The sequence below is a fragment of the Daldinia loculata genome (assembly GCF_022478755.1).
Source record: "Daldinia loculata strain CBS 113971 unplaced genomic scaffold F4817scaffold_74, whole genome shotgun sequence".
NCBI classification, from domain to species: Eukaryota; Fungi; Ascomycota; class Sordariomycetes; order Xylariales; family Hypoxylaceae; genus Daldinia; species Daldinia loculata.
This window is the reverse complement of record NW_026054928.1, coordinates 151,851-159,192: the sequence shown is the minus strand read 5'-3', so window position 1 is coordinate 159,192 and position 7,342 is coordinate 151,851.

Below are 7,342 nucleotides of genomic sequence, written 5' to 3'. Positions count from 1 at the left end.
TATAATTAGTTTTTTATAAAATTATAGTTATATTTAATATTAGTAATATATTTATATAAAATATATTATTTCCAATTTTGTTATTTAATATTAACTTTTTATTTTGGTAAAAATTTTAAATAAAAATATTACCGGTTTAATATTTTGGATAAAAATATTTTTTTTATTTTATTTTTATATAAGATAAAATATAAAAACGTTAAAACTTTATTATTTAAATATGTTAATTTTAAAGAATATGGTTTAATTTATATTTTAATAATATAAAAAGATAAAGTTTATAAATTTTTTTTATAAGATTTTAAATATTTAGATTTTGGTTAATGTTAAAATAAATAAAATTTTTACTATATATTTTTTTTTTGCGTTTAATATTATTGGTATTTTTTTGTTTTTATATTTTTATTTTAATAATATAATTTTTTTTTATTAAAATGGTTAAATTTTTTATAAATATTATAAAATATATTTTTATAAAAATCTAATTATTTTTATATAAATTTTTAAATTAATTAAATTGGTTAATATTTTAATTTTTTTAATTACTTTTATTTAATTTTTTAAGATTGTAATTTTTAATTTATTAATAATAAATTTTAGTAATTTTACCGATAAATAATTTAAAAATAATTTTTTAAAATTTAAAACTAATTTAATCTTTTTAAATAATTTAAAAACTTTTTTAAAATATTATTTATATTATTTAACAATATAATTATATATAATTATATTATTTATATATACGTTAATAAAATTTTTATATAAGCGAAATTTTTGGTTTATAAATCGTTAAACATATAAACTTAAATTTTTAAAACCTATAAATGTTACGTTTAAAACTTTAAATTCTTTAAACAATATTATTATTATTTAATTTTTATACCGCTTAACAATTAAAAATTAATAAAAAAAAACCAATTTATTTATAATTATAAAATATTATCGTTTTTTTATTTTATTTATAATTTTTTTTTATTAAAATATTAAATATATATTTAATAAAACGCATTTATTTAAAAGTTATAAATTAATAATAATACAGCTTTTTCGTTTTTTATTTACAATTTTTTATATCATAAAACATAAATAACTAAATAATATTGGTTTTTTTATCCATTTTAATTTTCTTTTATCATATATTTTATTAAAAATAACATTTATAAATTTTTTATTTTTAACGTTTAATAAATATACTTATTTTACCTTATATTTATCTTATTAATTATTAATAAAATTAACGGTTATTTTTTCTTTTTTAAAAATATTAATAATTTTTTAGTTATATTATAAGTTATAACTTTTTACTATTTTAACTAACTTTTTACCAAATATTAATAATATATTATAATAATATATTCCGTTTTTAAACATTACTTTTAAAGTATTATTAAATTTTTAAACTTTAAGATTAAAAGCTTTTTTTTAAAATTTTAATTTTTTTTCTTTTATAATTTACCATAAATCTTTTATAATCATTATATCTAATAATAAAGTATATAATATATGGTTATTAATGTTAAATTCTTTAATTAAAAAATTATTACTAATATTATTATTAAAAATAATAAATACCATTTAAACAATATTTACCTTTTCCCAAATTATTACCATAAAACTGTTTATTACAATTTTGTTAATTATATTTATTTTTATTTTACAAAATATTATAATCTTTTTATCGTTTTAATTAATAAAAATAATTATTTAAATAATATTTAATATACATATATTATATAATACTTTTAAAAATATAAATATAAATTTATAATCTTTTTTTTTTAAAAAATTAATATATTATATTAATATTATTATTATTATCTTTAATAAAATAATAATCTTATAAACAATAATAATTTTACAATAAAAATTTACAAACGTTTTTAAATAATTAATTGTAAATTTCTTTTTTAAATAAACTTTTATTATTATTATCTTTTTAAACTAATTAATAATTATACCTATATTTTTATAAAATTTAATACCAAATAAAAAGTTTAATTTTAAATTTTATTTATATATTTATACATTAATTTACACATAAATTAATTTTTATTTTTTAAATCTTAATTTTATAAACATTTTAATTATAAAACAAATTTTCTTTTTTATTTTTATTACTTTTATTATTCCATTAACATTTAATATTACTTATAATTTATAAATTTTATAATTTTTAATAAAAAATTTAAACCAATTTACATTTACTATTTCGTTTAAAACTTTAAAATTTATATATATAATTAATTTTATATTATTATTTATAATATTAATCTTAAAATATAAATATTTTTTTAATTTATTTTATAAATTTTTTTTTAATTTAATATTAATAATTTTAAAATTAAAAAAAATATTATAATATTTTTTATTTATAAAATTATTTATTAAATTTTTATTTAAATTATCTTTTTTTATTTCTTTTTTTAATATAATCTTTTCTTTTTTATTAATATTTATTAAATTATTAAAACTTAACTTAAATAATTTAAGTAAAATATATTTATTTACATATATATATTTAAAATAATTAAAATAAGTATTAAACAATTTATTGCATTTTTTATATATTTTTTTTACAGTTTTTATATTATTATTATATTTAAATAATAAAAAATAATTTAAATTTATTTTAAATTTATTACTATTATTATATTTTTTTAATAAAAAATAACCTTATTACTTTAATTTTTCTTTTTTTATTTTACAATTTAATTTATTTTATTCGAAAAATATTTTATACTTTAAAAAGTTTTTATTATTTTTATTTTTTTATTTAATTTAATAACGCTAATATTATTATTTTTTAAATTTTTTAAATTTATTATAATAACTTTTCTATTAATTGCAATTATATAAATTATTTTTATAATTATTATTATTATTATAATATCCGCCGCTATAATAATTACTTTAACTTTTATTGTAATAATATCTTTTACCACAACAATAACCGTTGCCTCGGTAATTGTTACGTTAATATTTATTGTTATTACGGTTATTATTTTTTTTAACTTTGCTTTTATCGTTATCTTTACGGTTATTTCCGCGTTTAAATTATTAAAATATATTACTGTTATCGTTATTATTATTAATTTTAAATATATTATTTATTAATAATTTTTTTACATTATTATTAATCTTTAAATTTTTAATATAATTATTTAATATTACTTTAAATTTAATTTTTTTATTTTTATTAATTATATTATTTTTTTATTTATTAATTTATTTAATAATATACTTAACATATTTATTAATATTAACATAATTAAATAAATTAAATACCATACATTAAAAATTAAAATTAAAATTATAATATAATTACTTTATTTATTAAACTTTATTATTTATTTAAAATATTTAACAAATTTGTATAAATTTTATAATTTAATTTTAAATTAATACTTTATTAAAAACATTTTATGTAATATATTTTAATATTTGTAATATTTTTCATATTTTACCAAAAATTATTTTAAATTTATTAAAAAGTTTATTTAAAGTATATTTATTATTTATAAACATTATGTTTTAGTTAATTTGTAAAAATATTTTAATATATTAATTTTAAGTTTTTTTTCGGTATAATTTATATATATAATTAATAATGGCTTTTTTACAAACTTTATTTATTTTTACTTATTACATTACGTTAATAAATAAATTTATATTGTAAAAAGTAATATTTTTTTTAATAATAATTATATTTTTTATTTTATATAATTTATTTAAATTAAAATAAAATACTTTTATATTTTTTACTTTAAAACCGTTTAATTAAAATTTTTGTTCGGTTATAATTTATTATTTATGTTAATTATTATATATTTCTATAAAAAATTTATTAATTATAATTAATATTAAGCCAAAATTTATTTAAAATATAATTATTTATTTAACAATTTACCGTCATTTTTTTTTGTTAACGTTCGGTAATGTTAATAAAACGGGTAATTAGTTTTAATTTTTGTTACCGTTATTATTTAATTTTATATCCCCTATTATATTATATATAAATAAAAATAATAATATGATTAATAAATTGTAATATAATAAAATTAATAAATTAACTTAATCTAATTAATTTAGTTATAATAATAATTGGAAAAGTTAATTTTTATTAAATATTATAATTTTTTAATTTAATACCTTTTAATAATATATTTGATATAATTATTATATTTTAATTTTTAATAAAGTTAGAAATTTTAATAAAATTTTATTTTATAAATCTTATAATAATTATTGTTTTTAAATTTATATTTATTTAATTAATTTTAATAATATATTTATTAATATTAATTAATTTATAAATTATAATATTTATAATATATAAGGTTATTTATTAACGTTATTAAACAATCCGTTTGGTAAAAATAAATTATATATATATATTATAAACAATATTAAATTATTGGCCAATATTATAATAAAATTAATAATTAATAATATAAAAAATGTTATTATTATTAATAAAAGTTTAACAATTAATTTAATATTTATTTTATTATTATTTTAAAAAATTCTTGTAAATATAAATTTAATTAATAATGTTATTATTTAAAATAATATTTACGTTAAAACTGGTAGTTATTATATTAATGTATATAATTTCGAAGATTTTTATAATTAAAAATTATCTTTTAATTAATATTTAAAATTAAATAAAATTATTTATAATTTTATTAATATTAGTTTAATAATTTAAAATTATGTTTATAAATTAATTAAATTTTATAAAAGTTAAAATACTTTTATAAGTAATAATAAAATTATTTTTAATAAAAATATAATTTTAATTAATTGTATTAAAATTTTTAACATTAATAATAAGATTTTTAATAATAACGATAAGATTTTTAATGTTAATTATAAGATTTTTATTAACGGTAATAATATTATTAATAATGTTGGAATTTTTAGTAATAATAATAATACTTTAATTGGTAATATAATTAATTTGTTTGTTAATGTTAATATTATGTTTAATATATAATTTTATATAAAATCAAATGTTTTATAAAATTTATATAAATTAATAATTTATTTAAAATTATAATTTTTTAAAAATTTAATAAAGTTTTATATTTAATAACTTTATAAAAATTATTAAAAACGTTATTATTTAAAATGTTAAAAGTTTTTTACGTATAAAAAAATTTATTATATATTATTTTATAATAGTTTTTATATTGCTAAAAGAAATAAGTTTTTTTTTAAAAAAGTTATTATTTTAAAAACGTTATTTATATTTTTACTTATTCTTTAATTAAGGTATAAAGTAATTAAGGCGGGATTTTTATAAAAGGTTTTTAAAATCTTTAAAAAAGTATAATATATTTTTTTAACTTAATCGAAAAAGTAATTTAAAGGTTAATTTAATTAAAATAAAAAAATTATATAAAAAAAGTAAAAATAATGTAAAAATAAATTAATTTTAACTTTAATCGAAAATTTAATCGGGAATAATTGGTAATTATATAAATATAAATTATAAAATTTAAAAATATTAAAAGATTTAAAAATATCGTTTAATAAATGATTATATTATATTTATTGTTTTTTGGTTATTTGATAAAGTTATGGTATATTTTTAATAATATTAAAATATTATATAAAAGTTTCGGTATTAATAATATAATTTTTAAAAGGGTGGGTTCGATGGTTTTTTATGTTTTAACCGTTATAACAAATAGATTTAAAAAATAATAAAAGGAAAAATAAAAAAATAATATGATATTTTTTATTAAATGTAAAGTATTACATTAATAGCTTAAAAGTTATTTGTTAAAATAAAGCTATTAATTGTAAGGTTTTATTTAATATAAAACTTAATAAATTAAAAAAAAAAAGAGAAAATTTTTCTTGTAAATTATTTTAATAATGTGGTTAACATATAAATAAAATAAATATAGTAATTTATTTAATAGCTTATATAAGCTATTATAATAATGATATTTATCAGTTTTATAAAATTTATATAAATTAATAATTTATTTAAAATTATAATTTTTTAAAAGTTTAATAAAATTTTATATTTAATAATTATATAAAAATTATTAAAAACGTTATTATTTAAAATATTAAAAGTTTTTTACATATAAAAAATTTTATTATATATTATTTTATAATAGTTTTTATATTATTAAAAAAAATAAGTTTTTTTTTAAAAAAGTTATTATTTTAAAAACGTTATTTATATTTTTATTTATTTTTTAATTAAGGTATAAAATAATTAAAATGGGATTTTTATAAAAGGTATTTAAAAATTTTAAAAAAGTATGGTATATTTTTTTAATTTAATTAAAAAAGTAATTTTTTAATTAAAATAAAAATATTATATAATAAAAATAAAAATAATGTAAAATGGATTAATTTTAACTTTAATTAAAAATTTAATTAAGTATAATTAATAATTATATAAATGTAAATTATAAGATTTAAAAGTATTAAAAAATTCGAAAATATTATTTAATAAATGATTATATTATATTTTGTTATTTTTTAATTATTTAATAAAGTTATAATATATTTTTAATGGTATTAAAATATTGTATAAAAGTTTTGGCATTAATAATATAATTTTCGAAAAAGTAAATTTGTAATAATTTTTCGTATTTTAACCGTTATAACGGGTAAATTTAAAAAATAATAAAAAAAAAAATAAAAAAATAATATAATATTTTTTATTAAATATAAAATATTGTATTAATGGTTTAAAAGTTATTTATTAAAGTGGAGTTATTAATTGTAAAAGTTTTATTTAATATAAAATTTAATAAATTAAAAAAAAAAAAAAATTTTTTTTTAAATTATTTTAATAATATAATTAATGTATAAATAAAATAAATATGGTAATTTATTTAATAATTTATATAAATTTATATAATAATAATGTTTATTAAACATAAAACGTTATTAACTTTATTTATTAAATTATACGTTAATTAAAAAATAAATAAAAATGTAAAGTTAAAAAATTAAATTTAAAATTTAAATGTAATTAAAATAATTTTAAGGTTATAATATAATTAAACAATTACGTAAAAATTATTATATAAATTTAAACTATTATATAATTTAAAAAGTTATTTTTTATATTAATTAAATTAAAAACAAATATTTTAATAAAATATCATTACGTAAAAATAATCACGTGGTGACACGTGATTAATCCCCACACAAAAGGCAATTTTTTTTAAATAACACTTACACACATAATTCGTAACTTTTATAACATTAATTAATTAATATAATAACAATCATCGTAATAACTTTATTTTGTATTTTTTCCTTTTTTTTTTTTTTTTATTCGTTACGTTATTTTTTTCTATTACTTAAT